We start from the raw sequence: 26,048 nt of genomic DNA, 5'->3' as shown, positions 1-26,048 counted from the left end.
GAATTGTCAGACTAACTCTGTAACTGAACAAGAAGAGCAGGAGAACTTGTAATGCAAGGTTAGATACTTTCCCCACCAGAGAGCTATGGAGAGTTGATATTTCAGAAGTGTAACTGAGAAAAGAGATATTTTCTAGTCGAGAAACTTCATAGATATTATACTGTTTTTTTTTTTTTTAGTGATAAAGTAAAGCATAGCATATTTATTTGTAGTGGACATTACATCTTTTTAAAGATACAAGGACACTTACTCTAGAATCTTCAAAAACTCTCAGGTCAGCATTCATATGATAGATCTCAAGGACTTTATCATTTTCCTGACATTTAGAATGTGTGTACTTTAATGAAGTTGTTATCAACTCAATCATTTAATGCCTCTTTTTATAATAAATACTGTGGAATGTTTCCTCTACGATGCCAAAATTAAACTCAAAGATAATACTTACAAACATAATTTTTTAAAAAATACAAGGCCTTAAATTCAGGATAAAGGAGGAATAAAGGCAAAGTATAATAAAATTATTATGTCTCTATATAAATGCTCAGACATAATAGCAGTAGAAGATATAATGAAATAATCAGATACTTGAACCCTTAAGTGTAATTACCATGAAGCTACAACTACAAATGAAGGTTGTGTAAACTTCAGAAAGACAAGGATTTTTGTCTGTTTCATTCACTCCTGTATCCTCAGTGCCTGGACCTGTGCCTGACACATAGTACATGCTTGATAAATACTTTGTTAATAATTTTTAAAAATGAATACAGATGTTTTGTACTGGTTTAAATACCACTAGTGGTATCATTCTCAGTGATGTGAACCAATTATTGAATTTCAATCAAAAGTTTTTCCAGCATTATATTTAAGTATTTTTACTGGTTTAGTTATTACTGGTTAAGCATTAATCCATGAAAAGAAATCACTAATCTGAAATAATTTCTTTAAAATAGTTTCATATTAAATACTTTATTTTTATTTATTTTTATTTTTTGCAGTACGCTGGCCTCCCACTGTTGTGGCCTCTCCTGTTGCAGAGCACAGGCTCCGGACGTGCAGGCTCAGTGGCCATGGCTCACAGGCCCAGCCACTCCACAGCACGTGGGATCCTCCCGGACTGGGGCATGAACCCGTGTCCCCTGCATCAGCAGGCAGACTCTCAACCACTGCTCCACCAGGGAAGCTGTAAATAGTTTAATTTTTGAATAGACGAATTCTTGCAACAACTCTGTTATGTGGGTGTTTTGACACTTTATTGTCTTTCCATTTGCTATGACTAAGGTGTATACTGATTTGTCTATTACCTATATTTGAAGCAATTTGGCAGAATTGTCTAGCTTCTTTATTTACAAAATAATACTTATTTTACCCAGAAATTTAAGAGTATGTTTAATTCAGCAGTATTTAAAGAAGAAACAACAAAATACATCAGACAATTTTTATCATTGTCAATTCTCTGCCCAGAAACTTTAGATCCCTCCTCTCTTCTGTGAGTGCCAACATAACTTCCCATCTTCAACACTGCCATCTTTGTTGGAAGGCTGACCAATATTTCCAGTGCCCTGTTTGCCAGTGCATAAGTGACCAGAAATGTCTGTGAATTAAGGAGCATCCCTTAACCAATGGGTTCAAGAATATAAATAATCTAGCTCCTTAACCTTTGGCCAGAATAATTCTGAGGTATGTGTTTTACCTTTTCCCAGATCTTCCCTGGAGATTGTGCTTAATAATAACTTGACATGATGATTTTTCTTTTCTGTATCATCTTCACATTCCTTTGTTTTTTTAAATTTTTGTACTTCCCCCGAAAAATAAACAGTGCACAGGATCCTCTCAGGATTTGATTCTAAGGGGAACCCCACTAAAGGAGTTAGAAATTATTCTAGGAAACAGATCCTCAGAGGGTACTCCAGGGTTGGGTTACTGTCTAGTCAGATAGCAAAAATGACTGCATTGCTAGTATTGGGGGGATGGTGATAATTCTTCACATTCTGTAGCATAACTATTAGTAAGCCTCTCACAGGTGGCAAATTGAGATGAAATATCTGTGAGAGAGGATTACAGATTTACACAATATCTCTGATATTTGAGATATGTAACAGCAATGGTAATTATGGAGACTGTGAAATTATTTAGTCATTTTTAAATTATATTAATGTGCTAAATAAAAATGACAGACTCAAATCAGCCAACAGATACCTTTAGCACAGAGTGAAGCTTAAGGATATTTTTGATAGTATTTAAAGAGACCCTTATTTCCTGCAACTGGAGGGCAAATCAGGAAAAAACAGATCAAGGACCTAATTGTCAGAGTAGCTGAATTACAGAGAAGGCTTGATTCCCAGTCCTGATATGTCTCCCATACTAAAGACAAGGTCTAGATATAAAAGGAATGGTCCCCAGCTACCTGCATGGATACCCTTGAGAATCTTGAATAAGCAGATTCCCAGAACCTTCCAAGGTCGCAGATCTGTCTCATGTCCCTTTCTAGAGGATAATAGCCTTCTTTTTCCTGGAGAACTTGCAGAGGCCTCTACTGAGATGAATGCTTCCCAAGATGATAATCACTTTCTTTAAGATTTCCTTCCACCTTCCCCCATCATTTCTAACTAACAGCTAGTATAAATTTCAGTAAACTACTGTACCTCCTATAGGAGGAAAGGGATTGTTTCCCCAAAAGAGCTATAACAGCTTGCAAATATGTACTGATAAGACACCAATAATATGTTTTGAGGGTACAAGATGAATGGAGGAAGTGATATGGATGAATCGGTAGCATACAGAATGCAAGGCTGTGCAAGGGAGATGATAGATAGGTGGATGGATTTATTTTAAGGAATTGGCTTAAATGCTTATGAAGGCTGAGAAGGTTCATGATCTGTAGTTATCAAGTTGGAGACCCAGGAGAAGCCTATGGTGTAAGGTCTAGTCCAAGGGCAGTGAAGACTGTTGTCCCAGTTCAGTAGTCAGGCAGAGAGAGAAAAAAATTCTCTCTTTTTCTGCAGTTTTGTTCCATTCAGGCCCTCAGTAGATTGGATGATGCCACTCACATTGGGGAGGGCAATCTGCTTTATTCAGTCTACTGATTCAAATGCTAATCTCATCTGGAAATACTTTCACAGTAGAAATATTGTTTAACCCAAAAATAATGTTAAACCATATACCTGGGTACCCCACGGACTAGTCAAGTTGACACATAAAATTAATCATTATGGGTTGTTTTACTTCTCATTATTAAGAACAATTTTATCGTACATATTTCTGCAAATTTTATTTTTTTGGTTTGCTTTATTTTAAAATTTATGATCAATTTTTATAAAAGATTTCCAGAAGTGTAATTATCAGATCAAATTGTATAAGTATATTGAATTTTCATAATTGTCCCAAATTGTTTCTGAGATAATTTTTATTGCATTGTACTTGGGCACAAATTTATCATTTTTGTACTACAGTTTTACATGTTTAATTTGCCTACAATTAAAAATTTTATTTGAATTTATTTGCCTTTTGAACATTGATAAGGGAGACTATTTTCTATAAGTTTATTAACCATTTGTATGTCCTCTTTCATTAAACATTAGGTCATACCTATTGGTTGCTTATATAGTGAGATTACAAGATTTCTTGATTTGTGAAATCTTCATGTTAATAACATTAATACTCTCTTACTGTGAACTTTTTAATTGTATTATTTAACTTTGCATTCTGTTTTGAATAACATTCTAATTTTATGTACCTCAAATCTATTCTAATATATTTAAGTTTATAAAAATGTTGTTAGCACAAGTTTAATAAATTATTATTTTTATTTCTCTGTAAATTCATGTTTGAATTTTTGCATTTCATATCATTATTTTCTAAGTAGCAAAGTAATTAACAAAACAGTTGTATTAAGTAATTCTTCCCTTGCTCAATGTTTTATGATGTCTCTATGACACATAGTATTTTGTATGGGAGAAAAAAATCGAATCCTCATATATATATATTCTGTGTTATTTATGTGTATCTAATTATGTTATGCTCATTTAAATTTGATAATTTTGCAACACATATAATGTCTGATAGGTCTTGCTTTTCCTTCAATTTTATTTTTAAAAATAGCTCTACTGCCATAAAATTTAAAAATATAATTTCAAAATTTAAAAAATTATTTTAGGAGAAATCAGGAAGATGGCAGAAGAGTAAGACGTGGAGATCACCTTCCTCCCCACAGATACACCAGAAATACATCTACACGTGGAACAACTCCTACAGAACACCTACTGAATGCTGGCAGAAGACATCAGACCTCCCAAAAGGCAAGAAAGTCCCCACGTACCTGGGTAGGGCAAAAGAAAAAAGAATAAACAGGGACAAAAGAATAGGGACGGGACCTGCACCAGTGAGAGGGAGCCGTGAAGGAGGAAAGGTTTCCACACACTAGGAAGCCCCTTCGCGGGCGGAGACTGCGGGTGGCAGAGGGGGAAAGCTTCAGAGCCGCGGAGGAGAGCACAGCAACAGGGGTGCGGGGGGCAAAGCAGAGAAATTCCCACACAGAGGATCGGTGCCGTTCGGCACTCAGCAGCCCTAGAGGCTTGTCTGCTCACCCTCTGGGGCGGGTGGGGCTGGGAGCTGAGGCTCGGGCTTCAGTCGGAGCGAAGGGAGAGGACTGGGGTTGGCAGCATGAACACAGCCTGAAGGGGCTAGTGCACCACGGATGGCTGGGCGGGAGTCCGGGGAAAAGTCTGGATCTGCCAAAGAGGCAAGAGACATTTTCTTTCCTCTTTGTTTCCAGGTGCGTGAGGAGAGCGGATTAAGAGCGCTGCGTAAAGGAACTCCAGAGACAGGTGCGAGCCACGGCTAACAGCGTGGACCCCAGACACGGGCATGAGATGCTAAGGCTGCTGCTGCCGCCACCAAGAAGCCTGTGTGCGAGCACAGGTCACTATCCACACCTCCCTTCTGGGGAGACTGTGCAGCCCCCAACTGCCAGGGTCCCAGGATCCGGGGAAAACTTCCCCGGGAGAATGCACGGCGCACCTCAGGCTGGTGCAACGTCCCACTGGCCTCTGCTGCCGCAGGCTCGCCCCTCATCTGCACCCCTCCCTCTCCCCGGTCTGAGTAAGCCAGAGCCCCCGAAGCAGCTGCTCCTTTAAGCCCGCCCTGTCTGAGCGAAGAAGAGACGCCCTCCGGCGACCTACACGCAGAGGCAAGGCAAAATCCAAAGCTGAGCCCCGGGAGCTGTGCGAACAAAGAAAAAAAAGGGAAATCTCTCCCAGCAGCCTCACAAGCAGCGGATTAAAGCTCCACAATCAACATGATGTACCCTGCAGCTGTGGAATACCTGAATAGACAACGAATCATCCCAAATTGAGGAGGTGGACGTTAAGAGCAAGATTTATGATTTTTTCCCCTTTTCCTCTTTTTGTGAGTGTGTATGTGTATGCTTCTGTGAAAGATTTTGTCTATATAGCTTTGCTTTCACCACTTGTCCCATTGTTCTAACCGTCCGGTTTTATTTGTTTGTTTTGTGTTTCCTTTAAATTTTTTTTCTTAATAATTATTTTTTATTTTAATAACTTTATTTTATTTTATTTCATCCTCTTCCTTTCTTCTTTCCTTCCTTCCTTCCTTTCTTTCCTTCTTCCTTCCTTCCTTTCTTTCTTTCTTTCTTTCTTTCTTTCTTTCTTTCTTTCTTTCTTTCTTTCTTTCTTTCTACTTTTTCTCCCTTTTATTCTGAGCTGTGTGGATGAAAGGCTATTGATGCTGCAGCCAGGAGTCAGTGCTGTGCCTCTGAGGTGGGAGACCCAACTTCAGGACACTGGTCCACAAGAGACCTCCCAGCTCCACATAAAACAAATGGCAAAAATCTCCCAGAGATCTCCATCTCAACACCAGCACCCAGCTTCACTCAATGACCAGCAAGCCACAGTGCTGGACACCCTATGCCAAACAACTAGCAAGACAGGAACACAACTGTATCCTTTCGAACAGAGGCTGCCTAAAATCATAATAAGTCCACAGACACCCCAAAACACACCACCAGATGTGGATCTGCCCACCAGAAAGACAAGACCCAGCCTCATCCACCAGAACACAGGCACTAGTTCCCTCCACTAGGAAGCCTACACACCCCACTGAATGAACTTTAGCCACTGGGGACAGACACCAAAAACAACGGGAACTAAGAACCTGCAGCCTGCAAAAAGGAGACCCCAAACACAGTAAGATAAGCAAAATGAGAAGACAGAAAAACACACAGCAGATGAAGGAGCAAGATAAAAACCCATCAGACCTAACAAATGAAGAGGAAATAGGCAGTCTACCTGAAAAAGAATTCAGAATAATGATAGTAAAGATGATCCAAAATCTTGGAAATAGAAGAGACAAAATGCAAGAAACAGTTAACAAGGACCTAGAAGAACTAACGATGAAACAAGCAATGATAACCAACACAATAAATGAAATTAAAAATACTCTAGATGGGATCAATAGCAGAATAACTGAGGCAAAAGAACGGATAAGTGGCCTGGAAGATAAAAGAGTGGAAATAACTACTGCAGAGCAGAATAAAGAAAAAAATAGTGAAAAGAACTGAGGACAGTCTCAGAGACGTCTGGGACAACATTAAACACAACAACATTCGAATTATAGGTGTTCCAGAAGAAGAAGAGAAAAAGAAAGGGACTGAGAAAATATTTGAATAGATTATAGTTGAAAACTTCACTAATATGGGAAAGGAAATAGTTAATCAAGTCCAGGAAGCACAGAGAGAACCATACAGGATAAATCCAAGGAGAAACATGCCAAGAAACATATTAATCAAACTGTCAAAAATTAAATACAAAGAAAACATATTAAAAGCAGCAAGGGAAAAACAACAAATAACACACAAGGGAATCCCCATAAGTTAACAGCTGATCTTTCAGCAGAAACTTTGCAAGCCAGAAGGGACTGGCAAGACATATTTAAAGTGATGAAGGAGAAAAACCTACAAGCAAGATTACTCTACCCAGCAAGGATCTCATTCAGATTTGATGGAGAAATTAAAACCTTTACACACAAGCAAAAGCTGAGAGAGTTCAGCACCACCAAACCAGTTTTACAACAAATGCTAAAGGAACTTCTCTAGGCAAGAAACACAAGAGAAGGAAAAGAACTACAATACCAAACCTGAAACAATTAAGAAAATGGGATTGGAACATACATATCGACAATTACCTTAAATGTAAATGGATTAAATGCTCCTACCAAAAGACACAGACTGGATGACCGGATACAAAGAAAAGACCCATACAGATGCTGTCTACAAGCGACCCACTTCAGGACTAGAGACACATACAGACTGAAAGTAAAGGGATGGAAAAAGATGTTCCATGCAAATGGAAACCAAAAGAAAGCTGGAGTAGCAATTCTCATATCAGACAAAATAGACTATAAAATAAAGACTATTAGAAGAGACAAAGAAGGACACTACATAATGATAAAGGGATCGATACAAGAAGATGATATAACAATTGTAAATATTTATGCACCCAACATAGGAGCAACTCAATACATAAGGCAAATACTAACAGCCATAAAAGGGGAAATCGACAGTAACACATTCATACTAGGGGACTTAAACACCCCACTTTCACCAATGGACAAATCATCCAAAATGAAAATAAATAAGGAAACACAAGCTTTAAATTATACATTAAACAAGTTGGACTTAATTGATATTTATAGGACATTCCATCCAAAAACAACAGAAAACACATTTTTCTCAAGTGCTCATGGAACGTTCTCCAAGATAGATCATATCTTGGGTCACAAATCGAGCCTTGGTAAATTTAAGAAAATTGAAATTGTATCAAGTATCTTTACCGACAACAATGCTATGAGACTAGATATCAATTACAGGAAAAGATCTGTAAAAAATACAAACACATGGAGGCTAAACAATACACTACTTAATAATGAAGTGATCACTGAAGAAATCAAAGAGGAAATAAAAAAAAAATACCTAGAAGCGAATGACAATAGAGACACAATGACCCAAAACCTATGGGATGCAGCAAAAGCAGCTCTAAGGGGGAAGTTTATAGCAATACAGTCCTACCTTAAGAAACAGGAAACATCTCGAATAAACAACCTAACCTTGCACCTAAAGCAATTAGAGAAAGAAGAACAAAAAATCCAAAGTTAGCAGAAGGAAATAAATCATAAAAATCAGATCAGAAATAAATGAAAAAGAAATGAAGGAAACAATAGCAAAGATCAATAAAACTAAAAGCTGGTTCTTTGAGAAGATAAACAAAATAGATAAACCACTAGCCAGACTCATCAAGAAAAAAAGGGAGAAGACTCAAATCAATAGAATTAGAAATGAAAAAGGAGAGGTAACAACTGACACTGCAGAAATACAAAAGATCATCACAGATTACTACAAGCAACTATATGCCAATAAAATGGACAACCTGGAAGAAATGGACAAATTCTTAGAAATGCACACCTGCCAAGAGTGAATCAGGAAGAAATAGAAAATATGAACAGACCAATCACAAGCACTGAAATTGAAATTGTGATTAAAAATCTGCCAACAGAGACTTCCCTGGTGGCACAGTGGTTGAGAGTCTGCTTGCCGATGCAGGGGACACGGGTTTGTGCTCTGGTCCGGGAGCATCCCACATACTGTGAAGCAGCTGGGCCCAAGAGCCATGGAGACTGAGCATGTGCCTCCAGAGCCTGTGCTCCACAATGGGAGAGGCCACAAGAGTGAGAGGCCTGTGTATCACAAAAAAAAAAAAAAAAAAAATTCCAACAAACAAAACCCCCAGGACCAGATTGCTTCACAGGCGAATACTATCAAACATTTAGAGAAGAGCTTACACCTATCCTTCTCAAACTCTTCCAAAATATAGCAGAGGGAGGAACACTCCCAAACTCATTCTACGAGACCACCATCACCCTGATACCAAAACCAGACAAGGATGTCACAAAGAAAGAAAACTACAGGCCAATATCACTAATGAACATAGATGCAAAAATCCTCAACAAAATACTAGCAAACAGAATTCAACAGCACTTTAAAAGGGTCATACACCATGATCAACGGGGTTTATTCCAGGAATGCAACGATTCTTCAGTATACGCAAATCAATCAACTTGATACACCATATTAACAAATTGAAGGAGAGAAACCACATGATCATCTCAATAGATGCAGAGAAAGATTTCGACAAAATTCAACACCCATTTATGATAAAAACCCTCCAGAAAGTAGGCATAGAGGGAACTTTTCTCAACATAATAAAGGCCATATATGACAAATCCACAGCCAACATCATCCTCAATGGTAAAAAACTGAAACCATTTCCACTAAGATCAGGAACAAGACAAGGTTGCCCACTCTCACCACTCTTATTCAACATAGTTTTGGAAGTTTTAGCCACAGCAATCAGAGAAGAAAAAGAAATAAAAGAAATCCAAATCGGAAAAGAAGAAGTAAAGCTGTCACTGTTTGCAGATGACATGATACTATACATAGAGAATCCTAAAGATGCTACCAGAAAACTACTAGAGCTAATCAATGAATTTGGTAAAGTAGCAGGATACAAAATTAATGCACAGAAATCTCTGGCATTCCTATACACTAACGATGAAAAATCTGAAAGTGAAATCAAGAAAACACTCCCATTTACCAATGCAGCAAAAAGAATAAAATATCTAGGAATAAACCTACCTAAGGGCACAAAAGACCTGTATGCAGAAAATTATAAGACACTGATGAAAGAAATTAAAGATGATACAAATAGATGGACTGATATACCATGTTCTTGGATTGGAAGAATCAACATTGTGAAAATGACTCTACTACCCAAAGCAATCTACAGATTCAATGCAATTCCTATCAAAGTACCACTGGCATTTTTCACAGAAGTAGAACAAAAATTTTCACAATTTGTATGGAAACACAAAGGACCCCGAATAGCCAAAGCAATCTTGAGAATGAAAAACGGAGCTGGAAGAATCAGGCTCCCTGACTTCAGACTATACTACAAAGCTACAGTAATCAAGACAGTATGGTACTGGCACAAAAACAGAAATATAGATCAATGGAACAGGATAGAAAACCCAGAGATAAACCCACACACATATGGTCACCTTATCTTTGATAAAGGAAGCAGGAATGTACAGTGGAGAAAGGACAGCCTCTTCTATAAGTGGTGCTGGGGAAACTGGACAGGTACATGTAAAAGTATGAGATTAGATCACTCCCTAACACCATACACAAAAATAAGCTCAAAATGGATTAAAGACCTAAATGTAAGGTCAGAAACTATCCAACTCTTAGAGAAAAAACATAGGCAGAACACTCTATGTCATAAGTTACAGCAAGATCCTTTTTGACCCACCTCCTAGAGAAATGGAAATAAAAACAAAAATTAACAAATGGGACCTAATGAAACTTCAAAGCTTTTGTACAGCAAAGGAAACCATAAACAAGACCAAAAGACAGCCCTCAGAATGGGAGAAAATATTTGCAAATGAAGCAACTGACAAAGGATTAATCTCCAAAATTTACAAGCAGCTCATGCAGCTCAATAACAAAAAAAAAAAAAACAACCCAATACAAAAATGCGCAGACCACCTAAATAGACATTTCTCCAGAGAAGATATACAGACTGCCAACAAACACATGAAAGAATGCTCAACATCATTAATCATTAGACAAATGCAAATCAAAACTACAATGAGATATCATCTCACACCAGTCAGAATGGCCATCATCAAAAAATCTAGAAACAATAAATGCTGGAGAGGGTGTGGAGAAAGGGGAACACTCTTGCACTGCTGGTGGGAATGTGAATTGGTACAGCCACTATGGAGAACAGTATGGAGGTTCCTTAATAAACTACAAATAGAACTACCATATGACCCAGCAATCCCACTACTGGGCATATACCCTGAGAAAACCATAATTCAAAAAGAGTCATGTACCAAAATGTTCATTGCAGCTCTATTTGTAATAGCCAGGATATGGAAACAACCTAAGTGTCCATCATTGGATGAATGGATAAAGATATGGCACATATATACAATGGAATATTACTCAGCCATAAAAAGAAACGAAATTGAGCTATTTGTAATGAGGTGGATGGACCTAGAATTTGTCATACAGAGTGAAGTAAGTCAGAAAGAGAAAGACAAATACCGTATGCTAACACATATATATGGAATTTAAGGGAAAAAAAACGTCATGAAGAACCTAGGGGTAAGACAGGAATAAAGACACAGACCTACTAGAGAATGGACTTGAGGATATGGGGAGGGTGAAGGGTAAGCTGTGAAAAAGCGAGAGAGTGGCATGGACATATATACACTACCAAACGTAAAATAGATAGCTAGTGGGAAGCAGCCGCATAGCACAGGGAGATCAGCTCCGTGCTTTGTGACCACATAGAGGGGTGGGATAGGGAGGGTGGGAGGGAGGGAGACACAAGAGGGAAGAGATATGGGAACATATGTATATGTATAACTGATTCACTTTGTTATAAGGCAGAAACTAACACACTATTGTAAAGCAATTATACTCCAATAAAGATGTTAAAAAAATTATTTTATTTTCCATTTTGAATAAAATTATTTTAAATAAATGCAATAATTTGGAATAAAAATATATCTTTAAATATGCATTCCTTTCATTTATAGCATGTTATACCTATCCAATTTCTCAATTACGTTTAATTCTATACTTGATAATCTTCTTCAAATATATGCTACACATGTTTCATCAATGTTAATCCTGAGCATTTTGTTACTGCAAATGACAGTGAAATTATAGGCAAAGCAGGAAGAAATCTCTGCTTTGATAAAACGCCTATTATCAACAGTCAATTTATATTTGACCACATCGATAGACCTATGAAAGTTTCAATTTAGGGAAAACCCCACATTTCGTTTGATCACTGTTTTTCTTCAGAGCCATGTGGATAGTGTTCTGGTTAGTTATTTATGTAAAAACCCCTCGCAGATAGCACTGTATCAAGAAAAGCTTTCCTTCCTAAATCCCAGTAGGGTAGACTTAGGAATGTAGGAAAAGTTGATTTAATTAATGACATTCATAATGCTATAGAGGAGGTAAGAGAGAAGAGAGGAAAAGCTCTATCACTGGTGCTATGCTAATCTATAAGCTTTTCTTTCCTCTTCCCATTCTCACCCAGAGCACCAGCTGTCATATGAATGTAGGTGATATCCAAATATGAATTTCTAGTCCAGGTCTAGATCGATCGATCTATCTATCTATCTATCTATCTATCTATCTATCTATCTATCAAGATATCTTAACCTGGACAAGCGCAATTTGTCCACAACTGAATTCAGTAATTTGTGCTCTGACAAACGACATTTTCTGTATTCCATTTCTACCAATGACAATACCACTCAGCTCCTTATGTCTGAAGAAGACCATCTTATTTTTTGTTTGTTTGTTATTATTATGTGTTCCTTTTTGTTTCTCAAAAAATATAGCTTCCAAGTCTCCTTAACATCTCTGTAGTATAAACCTCCTCCCCATCCTTTTTTAAACTGCTTTCAGTTTCGACCTTATCTTCTCTCTCTTTGGTCTGAGCAATAGTTTCCTCACAGTTCCGCTTCTCTAATCTGGCTCTACCTCCATCCACTCTACACTTTAGGCAGGGGAAACTTTCTAAGAAGCAAATCACTGTTATTCTGTTTTTTTTTTTTCTTTAAATACTTCAATGGCTCATCAATAACTTCAGCATAAAAGATGTTCCATGAACTAGGATTTGTATATAGTATCTTGCATATTAGTTATTATGATTTTCTTTTCATTAGCCCGCTAAGCAATTTATCCTTAGTTATGCAAAAACATTTGCATTGCTATGGTAGGAAGACTGGAAGCACAGAGTGGAATAAAATAATCAATAATTAGGGATTGAAGATCATATTGGGAAACCTTAAAGAATCAGAGTTTATAGCGAAATCTAGCCTACATTCCTGGAGAGATAGGGGAAGAATACCATCAAGACTGAAGACAGTGTGGAATAATGAGGAGTTGTGATCTTCTAGAACATTGGTAACCTGGAGCAGAGGGAATGAGCAGTAGCTGAGAGCAGTGGGAGGTAGTCAGCATTGAGAGAAATCAGGGACACTTCTGGTGCCAGTCTAGGGGCCGTGTGAGGTCATTGGTTGGGAGGCTTGCCAATGGTGAAAGCCAAGTCAATGTCTGATTTGAGGGTTTACCTTCACACTGGCTAACTTTTGCCATGTCTGCCCTTCTATCAACAACATGCAACCTGCAGTGCGCTCAGGAAGATGGTCTCCTGCCCCAATACTTAACTTATTTTTTAAACAGACTACTTGATATGTTTATTCACCAGTCATTTTCAATGGTCCAACACATTTAGAAGATGAGGATACAGAGAGGAGGTATCTTAATTTCTGAAAGAACCTCATGTATTAGGGAAAGCCTAAATATTCATACTTGGAGGTACAGCATTGTCATTAAACTTCTTTGTGACAGGTGCACATATTTAGCTCTCTAATATTACCTATTTCTGTAACCTCTTCAGCTTCAACCATAGTAATCGTCTGTAGTTACTCCTAGATATGCCAAATTAGGTAAAGTTTCCATGACTTCACCAGTGTTCTTCCTTCTACAGAGAAACTCCCATCTCTAAACTACATAATTTCCCAGTGTACATGTAAATCTTTCAAGACCACATCTTTTAAAAAGTGTCTTTCTCTTACCTTGTCATATATATGTAAATACAAAAGTGCAACAAAATGTTTGAGTATTTTCTCCCCTCCATCCCTTCCTCTACCAATCCCTGGCTTTCAGCCTCTACAGTTGTAATCACAGTTTATCCATCTTTCTATTGTCAACAACTAGCATGATACCTAACATTTAGCAAATGTTGAATGAATGAATCTACTCTCACAATCCTTAATAGTCATCTCAAGGCTTAAATTAGGTGAACTTGATCTATTGCTCCCTCCCCACATTTCCCCCTTTGTAATCATAAGTTTGTTTTTGATATCTGTAAATCAGGAGCTTGGGATGAATATACACACATTATTATATACAAGATAGATAATCAACAAGGATCTACTGTATAGCACAGGGAACTCTACTCAATATTCTGTGATAACCTATGTGAGAAAAAAAATCTAAAAAAGAATGAATATATGTATATGTGTAACTGAATCACTTTGCTGTACACCTGAAACTAACACATCATTGTAACTCTATACTATAATAAATTTAAAATATTTTTTAAAAATTAAAAATAAATATAAATTTTAAAAATTAAAAAAAATAAATTAGGGGAACTTAAATTGTCCTTGAAATAATCACTGTGGTCTTTACTACCTCAGACATTTCCCTTTTACTATCAACCTTTTGCCAACTAAATCCAACTAAATGTATAACTTTTATATCCAACTTGGTGTTTCAATTATGTAAAGCTCACCCAAACTAGAATTACCTTGTTAGCCAGGCTTATAAGCTTAAAAGAAACCGGATGCTTCTGAGGTTGGAGAGAGTGGCAAGTTGGTTAGTATGGCTGGTGCCAGGATCAAAGTGGACATAGTGAAGCCAAACACCCACTTACATTCCAATACAATGTAATTTACACACACACACACACACACATACACAAAAAAGTTAATGCTTCATGCTATAGAAATATTTAGACTTTTAAGGAAAGTCATATTTTTAAAAATCTCTAAGAAGATTGGTTATGACTCCTGCTGACCTAAAACAAATAGACTGCCACATATTTCTCCAGCAAAGATGGGTTTATTTGGCACCAGAAGAAAACTGCAGTTTGGGGGTTGCAACCATGGTAAGGCCCATGAAGCAAGGGATGGAGAACTCTTTTGTAGAGGTGGAAAGGAAGTGTGGAGGGCTACAGTAGAAAAACAGTCCATGGATTTCCATTGGCTGAGTTTCTGCCAAGAAAGAAAAGAAGTCGTTCTTTTTCCTGCTGGGCCCTACAGTCATCACAGGACATAAGCATTCTCCCTTCTTGTCTCCAGACTGTTTAATTGAGATTTCTGTCTATTAACTTTTTATACTTCAAATAAGCTGGATAAACACACTTCCAGTTGGAGTAATAATTGTGCTTTCCTTTTATGTGGACCCTCCAAAACCAAATCCCCAGTTCCTGAACACTTCAAATTATCTGCTGATAAGAGTCATTGTTTTGTTTCTAGGGCTTATTATAACTTTGAATAATTTCACATTTGCATTTCTGATGGACAACACTCAAAAGCTTCAGCAAATCAGTCTCGGTCCTTTCATGGAGCAGCTGATTACAAAAATGGACATATTTTAAATCAGATACTTTCCAAATTGCAACTATTGATAAATGTAAGCATTAGACACAATTTGGTTAACAAATACCTAAATGATACTTTCTCATTTCTATGATTTTCTAGTTGAATTTAATTATTTCTATCACAAATAACTATCCAAACACTATCCAAATTTAAGTGTTTGGGTTTAATGACATTATTAGTGGAAGGCTTTAACTCTTCGAACCCAGAAAATCTCTTAGACCAACCCAACTCAAATTTATTGATCTAAAGCACAATAAACAATAATTTTTAGTCACTTAATTCTATATATTTCATAGATCTATTTTTTTGAGAACTAGTAGAAGAATTTTAAAGAGTGAATCATTTTCCAGTGACTATAGTTATTGTTCCAAGATAAGCATACATCTCTACCCTTAATAAAATGATGTGAAGAATTAGCATATTTTGAGTAGATTATGTTTCTAAATCATTAAACTCCCCAAACCCAAAGCAACTCTATGACTCAGTAAATTAAATTTTACTTTTACAATGGCCAGCGTAATATAATTTCTTGCACAATGAGAAGCAAAGAAGTAGCATCTTCTTTTAAATTCTTAATGTTTTATTGACTTTGATTTAGAGAGGGAAACTACAGACATTGATATAATCAAATATCTAAGATGGGTCTGGTCTATCCATTCTGTATATTTTAAAAAGTTTTTCTATCAGTAGATAGTATCTCATTTTTTTGGGATAAGCCTTAAGACTGGTTTTGTAATAGCATCAACCAAAATTACTTCAGTGGTAACTACTTCCAGGGATTATAGCAGAAAAGAAATTGCTGTCTGCCTCTCATTACAGCTCTGTTTGTAAGATAGCTTGTATGGCAGCCTTAGGGAAAAGGGTGAAGATCCAGGAGAAAAGTAATGAGACTTTGGGTGATAGAGAAAAAGAGTTACAAGATTGTCCTAAGTAATACAGCCCAAAGGCTATAGAGGAACATAGTAGCATTACATCCTGAATTAAAGCAGAATGAATTAGAGACTTTGTGAGACAGATCTGCAAACAATGCATTTGGAAATTTTTGTTAGTCTAATTATGTAGAAGAGTGAGAATTCATGAGAAAGTACAATATTGTCTCTTCAGTTATATACTTAAAGTTAAGAAGTTGTGAGGTTGAACATTTATCATCCTACTAAAGCCCTTCAAACAAGTAATTCCATGGCATGTGTAATTCTGCTTTCCATGGGCAAAATACAATGTGATCAAGGAGGTTGGAGGGACTGTTTCACTTTGCCTGAGAGATTCAGGTGAAGTTTGTGTAGAGACTTGAAAGAAATGCAGAATTTCCTGGGGTGGGTGAGAGGCAGGAAATTCAGGGGAGGGAAGGTGTTGAATTTGAGACAAAAACTGACATGTGCAAAGGTGCATGGTATGAGACAGTGTGGTGCCTTTAAAATGTTTTAGAGCAGTATCCCAGCAACATTCAGTTTGCAGCATTTATGTTTTTCAGCCAATTTTCTTATATAAAAACCATATTAAGATAAAAATTGGCATTAAGTATAAACTATAAAATCTCAAAGGCAATACATACAGGAGATTTGATTTGAGTGTTTCGTACATATTTTAGTTATTACCACACAGTAAGTTGCAACTCATCACTCAAAACATTGTTTTACTTGTACAGAAGCCCAGTATAACAGCAGTTATCTTTTTAGTCCATTCATGTCCACTAGCCTGCCAGTTTTCACCATATATACCTTGTGCCCTACATGAAGCTTATTCCCCAACTGTTTAGGAAATTCAAATAGAACTCCTAAATATTTCACACATAGTTTTGGTAATAAATTGTTCAACGTATTTCAGGTCAGTCTCCATAGTTATACATTTTAAAGACTGTGAACTAATGCTTGAAAAGAGAAATTCAAAACTATTCAAAGCCAAAGCCTGTGAATAACACAAAGGATGCAAAGAAAATAGATGAAGTAATGCAATAGCCAGCTGAGGAGGAAAGGATGCCAAGTAGCCATAATACAACAGCATGAAGCAAAGTGGCTTCATTAATACACTGCAAAGTACCAGAATGCCACAACAGACAGCACTTAGTTTCCAAAACACACACAACCAGAGTTTGCCTCTATTGATTTTAAGTAGCAGCTGCCTAATTGCTAGAAAGCAGATACTTGAGCAGTTGTTGAGATTTGCAAATGTAAATGAGCTTCCTCACAAATGTATCCGTACCACAGCTACTATGACTTGTGGTAGAGTTACACAATGATTGTGATATTTAGCCATGGTAGTAATTGAACTTTATAAAGTAATTAGTAGTGGCGAACAAGTACATAAATAGCAGTTACTTAGGTGATAAATCACAATTTAAAAAAATATAAGAGCTTTATTACTGTGCTTTCATTTTCCAATTTAAAAATCAGTTTAATCTAGTCCCAGCAATAAATCATTTTTAAATGATAATTTCTTGTCACAAAAATATTTATTCTATGAGTATTTATTTAGCATCTTGTATTTATGATATACATATGATATAAAATAAATATATAAGAAAAAATATATATGATATATAAACATATCATATAAACATATAAATATAAGGTATTTATGATTTAAAAAATAAAAATTTTCCAATACTAGTTATTTCTTTGTTGCTGAAACTAAAGTAATTCATAAGGTAAAGAGCTTAGGAAGAAATGATAAATGCTCAATCTCAAAACTCCCTAACTTTGTAAAACATGTATCTTAAGGGACAATATCACCTTGCTCAACTCCCTCAAATTTAGAAATAGTGATAGATTGTGGTTAGCTAGCCAAAATTTTATATTTGACACTCTTAACTACTGTGGATCATCAGTTTTTGAAGAATTAAAATGCAAAAAATGTAGTACTATTAGCATTCATAATATACCAAACCCAAAATAAATTTTGTCTCTATGAGTTTAAAAGATATTTCCAATCCTTGGTCAGCAAAATCATCATTTTTTTATTGAACATCCAATTAAATTTACTAAATATGTAACTTGACCATATTATGTAATAGAAACAGTGATAAGATACTACAAAGATGAAAATATTTTTTTTTTCTGGGTAATACAGGCTAACGGGGAGAAGGACAAGCAAGATGACACAAAGTATATCTTGATAAGTGCTATGAAAGGATCTCAAAGGAGGTGTTTAGTTAAGGTTTTCTAGAGAACTAGGGTTTTCTTAGTTGGGTACCGCCAGAAGCAGGCCTTGAGATGAGTGTTTGAGTATAATTAGTTTATTTGTGAGACGATCTCAGGAAACACCAGTAGGAGAGTGAGGAAGTGAGAACAGGGAAGGGATAGAGTCAATTTAACATGTGTTATAAAGCAAGTTGTCACCCCAGTAACTGAAGAGTAATCCAACTGGAGAAATCTGGGAAATGGTGTAGAACATGTTTCAGACTTGTCTCACCAATGGGGAGAGGAAATTGGAGTATTTAAATACTACCCACCATTAGTCTTTGGTTGAAGTCTGTTCATGAGGGTGTTAATTCCCCCATACTTCTAGCATGTAGAGGGAGAGAAAGAGCTCCCCCTCAAAATTGCAGACTTTTCATTTGGAAGTAAAGACAAAGATATGGTAAGAATAAGGTTCAGGAACTGACATTACAGACACTCACTTATCTCTTTGGTTAGGTGTATTGACTATGAAGTTTACTTTACTTTATTCCGAAAATTCTTTCACTACACTGGGACCTCCACCCCCCTTTTTTATCCAACATGTCTCATGTCTCATTTCCTGCTTTACTTTTAGTTAGATTGTGAGCCTAATAATTAAAATTATTCATTTATACATATCCCCAATGTCTTTCCCTTCTTTTCTTTTCTTTCATAATTATCTGGAAAATTCCAACCCTAATTAAATCTAAACTCTCCTTCTACTTTACATCTAAATCCAGTGGTCTGTGGCTGGAGAAAAATCCCCAACTCTGCTGACTGCTCTCAGATAAATTTCTGACCACAAACCTCAAGTGGATCCTGAACGCTGCCAAACCATCCTCTTACTGTCCCATTCTCCACTCTCAAACTTGACTATTTCATAATGGCTAAATGGTCAAACTTCAAAAACCATGCCTCAGCTGATGGTATTGCCTCTTATTTCACTGAGAAAATTGAAGCAATCATAATATAAACAATTGTTCTTATCACTGCAAAATCTACTGTATTATCTCCATCTATACCCATAAATTTCATCTTTCCACCTGTTGCAACTAACAAACTTGCTCTCAATATGTCTAGACTCTCCAGTTATACACTGGATCACATCCCTTTTTTGCCAATGCAAGAACTTTATTCCTGGAGTTATCCATCTTTCCTAGAACACATTCATATCCCTATCTGTATAAGATTTGTTCTATCAACATTTGAACATACTCTAGGAATTACCATAGTAGTGTGAGCTTCAGTAATTAAATAACAAATTAAATAGTGTTTCTAAGGCTCAGTTACTTCATCCATCAAAAATAATGATAATAACGTCTAAATCTTTAGATTATTGTTAACATTAAATGAGATGAAGCCTAAAAATCTCCTTAAAATGTTTAACGTTGATTTATTATTAATACTCATCTATATAGCTAAATATAAAAAGACTAAAAAACCTCCTTCTTTCAAGTATTTCTTGATTTGTGTATTCATTTTGGGACAGAGACTCCTCCTTAAAGTTCACTTAGCAGAATGTGTTTTCCAAAAATGCCCACAACAGTATTTTTGGACCCTAAATGTCTTCTAGAACCTGGCCTGTCCTCCACCAAGAAGTTGAATCTATCTTTTCCCCTGAACCTGGGTGGTCTCTTTGTCTCAACTAATAGCCTAGGGCAGAAGCAAAGCTTTATGACTTCTAAGGTTAGGTGACAAAGGGTGATAGAGCATCCATCTGGCTCTCTCTCTCTCTCTCAGCATGGTCACCCTTGATACTGAGCCAAGGAATCTCAGGCCATGTGGAGTGGCCCATGGTGAGAGATACTGAAGCTCCCAACGCTCAGTCATGGCTGAGCTTTCCAGCTGACAGTGAGTCTTCTTGGAGACAGATCCTCCAGGCTGCGATGAGTCACCCCTCTGCTGTTGTATGTATATGGGTTTTGAATAATGGTGAAACCCCAATATTTTTGAGAGTTATACTTGGAATAACACTGTCAGCTTGGACTGTAAGAGTGGAAACATTACAAAATAAAAAGGGATTTTTGCACTCCTAAACTCATTCAAGCAAGAAGACAGAAAACAACTCATCTGAAAACACAGGCTACACATTATGGAAGAGGAAGGATAATTCAGGCTGCAGAACCAAGAGCTCAGAAGGCAGACCCAAGAACCACGGAGAGTCAGTACCAGACAGAAGGAACTGTCAGCAACTGCCCAGCTGGGTTACAGAATTGCTGTAGACTAGTAACTGCTGTGTGTCCCTTGCTTTTCCCCTTTTTGAATGGTAGCAATTATCCTATTCTTGCCACCCTGCTATGGTATTTTGGATTTATAGTGGGAGGTTCAGATAATTATCTCTTTACTTCATAGGGCTTCAGACTGAGCAGAATGGGCTTCAAGGAGCTATATATCCAATGAACTGTATCACAGACCTCATCTACATCCAGACCTGATTTAAATAATGAGACTCTGGACCTCAGGCTTGAGCCTGATGCCATAATAGATGAGACTTTAGTGGGATCCTGGGAAGGGGTGAGTATATTAAGCATGTGGGAAGAATGTAAGTAATTTTTACCCAGAGGGCAGACAGTAGTGGTTTTAAAACACATTTGCACATACTTTGACACTGTCTTCATGATCAGGTGAAGTATATGTCCCTTCCCTTAAACCTGTGAGAAACTTTGTGGTTATCTCTACAAATACATCTCAGGAGAAGTGAATCTGTGTGATGTTTGAGACTAGGTTATAAAAGACCTTGTAACTTTGGTTTCCCTTAGGACAATTGCTATTGTAATCTTCAGCTGCCATGTAAGAATTCTGGCTACTCTGGGAGTGGAGTGCCATATAGAGAGACCACAAGATGAGGGAGAGAGAGAGAGACCCCATATGGTACAATTATATGAGAAGCCACAAGTGAGAACTTGCTAGTTGATCTAGTCAATGCCTAGATTCAAAAGCAAATTAAATGAGTGTTACAGTATTAAGCCACTTGTACTTATTCTCTGGGGCTACCATAACTGAATACCACAGACTAGGTGGCTTATACAATATAAACTTATTTCCTCACTATTCTGGAGACTAGAAGTCTGAGATCAAGTTGTTGACAGGGTTGATTTCTTCTAAAGCCTCTCTCCCTGGCTTCTCTTTGTCTTCACATGGTCTACTTTCCATGTGTCTGTATCCTAAGCTTCTCTTCTTATAAAGACTCTTGTTTTATTGGATTAGGGGCCACAGTATGAACTTATTTTACCTTAATTGCTCCTTTAAAGGCTTTATTCTGAACATAGTCAAATTCTGAGGTTCTGGGGGTTAATACTTCAACATATAAATTGAGGAGGATAATTCATCCCAAAACATCACTATTTGGGGGTCTACTCCTACACAAGAGTAGATAACCGAAACACCACTTGGTTTCCAATCATATTCTAACAGTGTTTACATTGTAGTTTAACTGCCTCCTCAATTGTGTGTCTATCTCATTTGTTTTTGAAATATTCGAGGGCTAAGACTTTACTTTCTATATCTGTAGCCACCAGGCATGGTGTACATTTCACAATTATAATAGCCCTGGCACATGACAGGTCTTCAGTGAATGACTGGTGATTAAATTAATTCCTTAAAGACCACATCACAGTGAACTCTACTCAATGCTCTGTGGTGACCTAAATGGGAAGGAAATCTAAAAAAGAGTGGATATATGTGTATATATATATATACATATATATGTATATGTAATATATATAATTATATATGTAATATATATAATTGATTCACTTTGCTGTACAGAAACTAACAACATTGTAAAGCAACTGTACTCCAATAAAAAACAAATTAAAAAAAAAAGACCACATCATGTTCTCTATGTTGTCTCTCAACATGAATCTCTCATAGAACTTTATACCATAATCTATTCCGTGATGGAAGAGGCAATGTCACTTTTTCTGGCTAATGCTTCTCAACCTGGTGCTCCAGGCCCTCCAACTTAACAAACCCAACCTATCTTTGGTGCCTTATTTCCCACTTCTCTCTACCACTCACACTACACTTCAACAAGTCTGAACCATATGCTCTTTTCTCATTATGGTCCAAACTTTCTCTACTCTTGGCTATGAATAAATGGATGAATAAACAGAGACCTACTTCCTTTTGGGTATTATTCTTGATCTCTCCTAACCACCTAAGATGATTTTTACTTCTGGGAAACACTCTTATACCATTTTATTCTTTGGTACTCACCTTCTTCTATAATATATCCCCATATAGACTTTTCCCATCCCAGTTCTGATATTTTAAACTGCTATGAGTAGGAAGTACTTCATGTTCATGTTACACCTACTTAGGTCCTCAGGACAATATTTTGCACATAGTAGATCCTCAAGTATATGTTAAACTGCATTAAATTGATTAAAAACTAACAAGTCTTTTGTCCTTATGGCTATTAATTATATTGATTTTAAAAGTTTTCTTATTGGAACAACTCTTAAGAGTATATAAATATAGAAAGAAATGTTTACAAGGATAGTGATTAAGCATAATAAGTTCTCTCTGACTTTTGCAGATAAACTGAGTTACCTGTATATAACTTAGAATTGATTTATTGGCACCTTGACTTCAAGATTTAAAATGATTATTTGATTATTTTGGCTCTTGTGCAATAGTTATTTCTTCAGATACTTCATCAGTTATTAAGATGCATGTTAAGTTCTTACAACTTGATTTATAAAATGTATTTTCAATTAGTGACCTTTAAAGACATCTCTCATATCTGCTCATCATATATGTCACTTCATATTCAGGGAAGATTTTAATTCTTATTTCTCCCCAGTATGTGAATACTTCTTTATTACATTGCAAAAGTGTATAAGAACTCCTCTACACCACCAGAATATATATTTGGCAGTATAATATTCTCAGAAAAACCACTACATTGACACAGTGTTGATCTGCATGATATTAAAAAGAGCTAGTTGGAGTATGAAATAATCACTTAATTGACTACTTAACATCAAATCACATTCTTACAACAATTTGGGGGATTTATTTGACCAATGTGAACATTTCATGTAACAGTGAAACATTTGTGTAAAAAGATACTGGCCACAGAAGAGTGGCTTGGAGATTTTTCAGCAAAACTATTCTGTCTCAGAATATTTTATTTCTCGTGTTTTTATTATTATATAGTTATAATGTTGTAAGGCCAGTTCTACAAAAATAAATCAGGGATGAGTTGTGAAAAGCTGTATACTCTACAACATCTCTGCTGTACCCTGCCTTACATTGAATGATTGATTATATAGAGCCACCCATAGCATAACTAAGTAGAATTTCTTACCTTTCTCTTTAGAGAGTGATTACAATAGTTACTTAAGTAACATCTCCCTTCTTTATTAGATGTTAGAAAACCACTTTAGAAAAGTTCTTTCATTTTCATAATCTAAAAAACTGTTGCAAAGATGTCTTTAGCTAAAAGGATTTCAGCAACATTTTTATTATAAGGATTTAAAAAGTTACTTTCCATTGTTATTGAATGTCAGTTAACTTTTAACTCAATCTCCTCTGTCTTCTGAGAATGTGTCACTAAAAAAAAAAAAAAAATCACACATTTCCAATCAATCATAATTACATGTCTACCAACCCAAGAATCATTAACTTAATTATCCTCTAAATTCAAGTATCAGCTAAAAGGAAAATGTTCTCTGAAATCAGTTTTTAAATAAAATTAAAATTTCAAGCCAATATTTATTGTTAATATTTTTACTTTGAAATTTAAATAGCAGAACAAACAATGAATAAAATATGCCCCTAGCTAGCTATATCCCTAGTACATGGAGTAAAAAAAAAACACTGGTTAAATTATTGTCATGTTGCATGATCAAGAGTCAACTAAAGTGCCCATAAACATAGGAGATTTTTGATCTGTTTAATTTAGACTTTTTAAGTCCCAGAAAGCATAGAATTCACTTAATTGGCACCCTGATAAATGATTCTCCAATGTAATTGGGATAATTATCAAGAGGCAGGCACAGTGTAATGTATTTAAATGACTCAAACCAATTGGCTCATAGAGTATCTTTTCCATTTAAATAGTGTTATTTATATGCTTATTTACAGGAGTCTACCACCATATATCAACATCCAGCTCTGAATATTTTCTAGTACACTTCATGTCCAGATCAATGGTCAAGAAAGAGAATATTATAAGTGCTTTGTATGGTTTTCATTCATCTGGAACAAGATTGAAAACTTAGCAAACCAAGGTAGACTCCTTTCAACTAAATTTTCATCGGAGCTCTACCTGAAAATACTTTGTGTTTTCAAAGAGTTGGGTGATAAAACTTGAGCAAATGATTATTCTTAAACAAAATATCCCTTATCCTTATCTTTTCTATTATAGTCTATATAAAGTCAATATAAAGTATTGACTACTCTGATGCAAAGTAACATGAAGAAAAAACAGAATTACTGTGAAGGTAGTGTCTATTTTCTTCCCTTTCTTTAGTAAGAAAGATGAATGTTTTACTCATGAAAGGTATGAGGTAAAAAAAATAGCTATATCATTTTGCTTTTCATTTTTGACATGATATATATTTCAATGGAAACCTTAGAGCTTCATAAAAAAGAAATGAAACACCAAATCCTCAAAAAGAGTTTTTCTTTAGAAAAGCATCATTATTATCAAGTTTCTCATAAACTTGTTTGTCTTATATCCAGCATTTTGATCTGCTGGTAATTTTATAGTAATTGAGAATTCTTTCTAACATAGATGTTAAAATAATGAAAGAGCTGAGGACTTAAACAAATGTGGAAGCTACAGAATATACAATGGTTTTAAATATTGCTTCCTGAGTGGATTTGCTTGACTGCAATTCAATCTCTGGTATGCCTCATGCCTCCCTTATCTCTGAAAGATATTTTGTTTGTTTGAATAGCCTTAAATCCATTTCTGTGGAAATTAAAATGAAATATAATATTCCTAAATATATGGTCTTAATTTCAATTTTTAAATTATTGATTCATATGTGAAATTGTGCCCTCTATCACTGTATGTACATTTACATGTTTACTGTTGATGACCAATATACAATCTGACTTCCTTCTCTGATAACTCTCATTTCATTTTCTTTGAATATCATCTTCTGGCATTCTAGTCTTCTGGAAGCCTAATTCTTTGACTGAAATTTCATTGCAGATAACCTATGATAGACTCTGCCTGAAATTTCCATTATAAGCTGGTTATTGTTTTAGTTCAATTTGGTTACAGAAGGATTACAAACTTTTCCACTTTGTAATCATAGGGGTTAGATCTTTGACATTTTTAAAAGAAATTTAGGGGCTGGGCTTCCCTGGTGGCGCAGTGGTTGAGAGTCCGCCTGCCGATGCAGGAGATACGGGTTCGTGCCCCGGTCTGGAAGATCCCACATGCCGCGGAGCGGCTGGGCCCGTGAGCCATGGCCACTGAGCCTGCGCGTCCGGAGCCTGTGCTCCACAACGGGAGAGGCCACAACAGTGAGAGGCCCGCGTACCGCAAAAAAAAATAAATAAATAAGTTTGAGAAGGTCACTTTTGGTGATTATCAAAATTCTG

This window comes from Globicephala melas, chromosome 1, assembly GCF_963455315.2.
Source record: "Globicephala melas chromosome 1, mGloMel1.2, whole genome shotgun sequence".
Classification (NCBI taxonomy): domain Eukaryota; kingdom Metazoa; phylum Chordata; class Mammalia; order Artiodactyla; family Delphinidae; genus Globicephala; species Globicephala melas.
Note: the sequence above shows the minus strand (reverse complement) of the source record.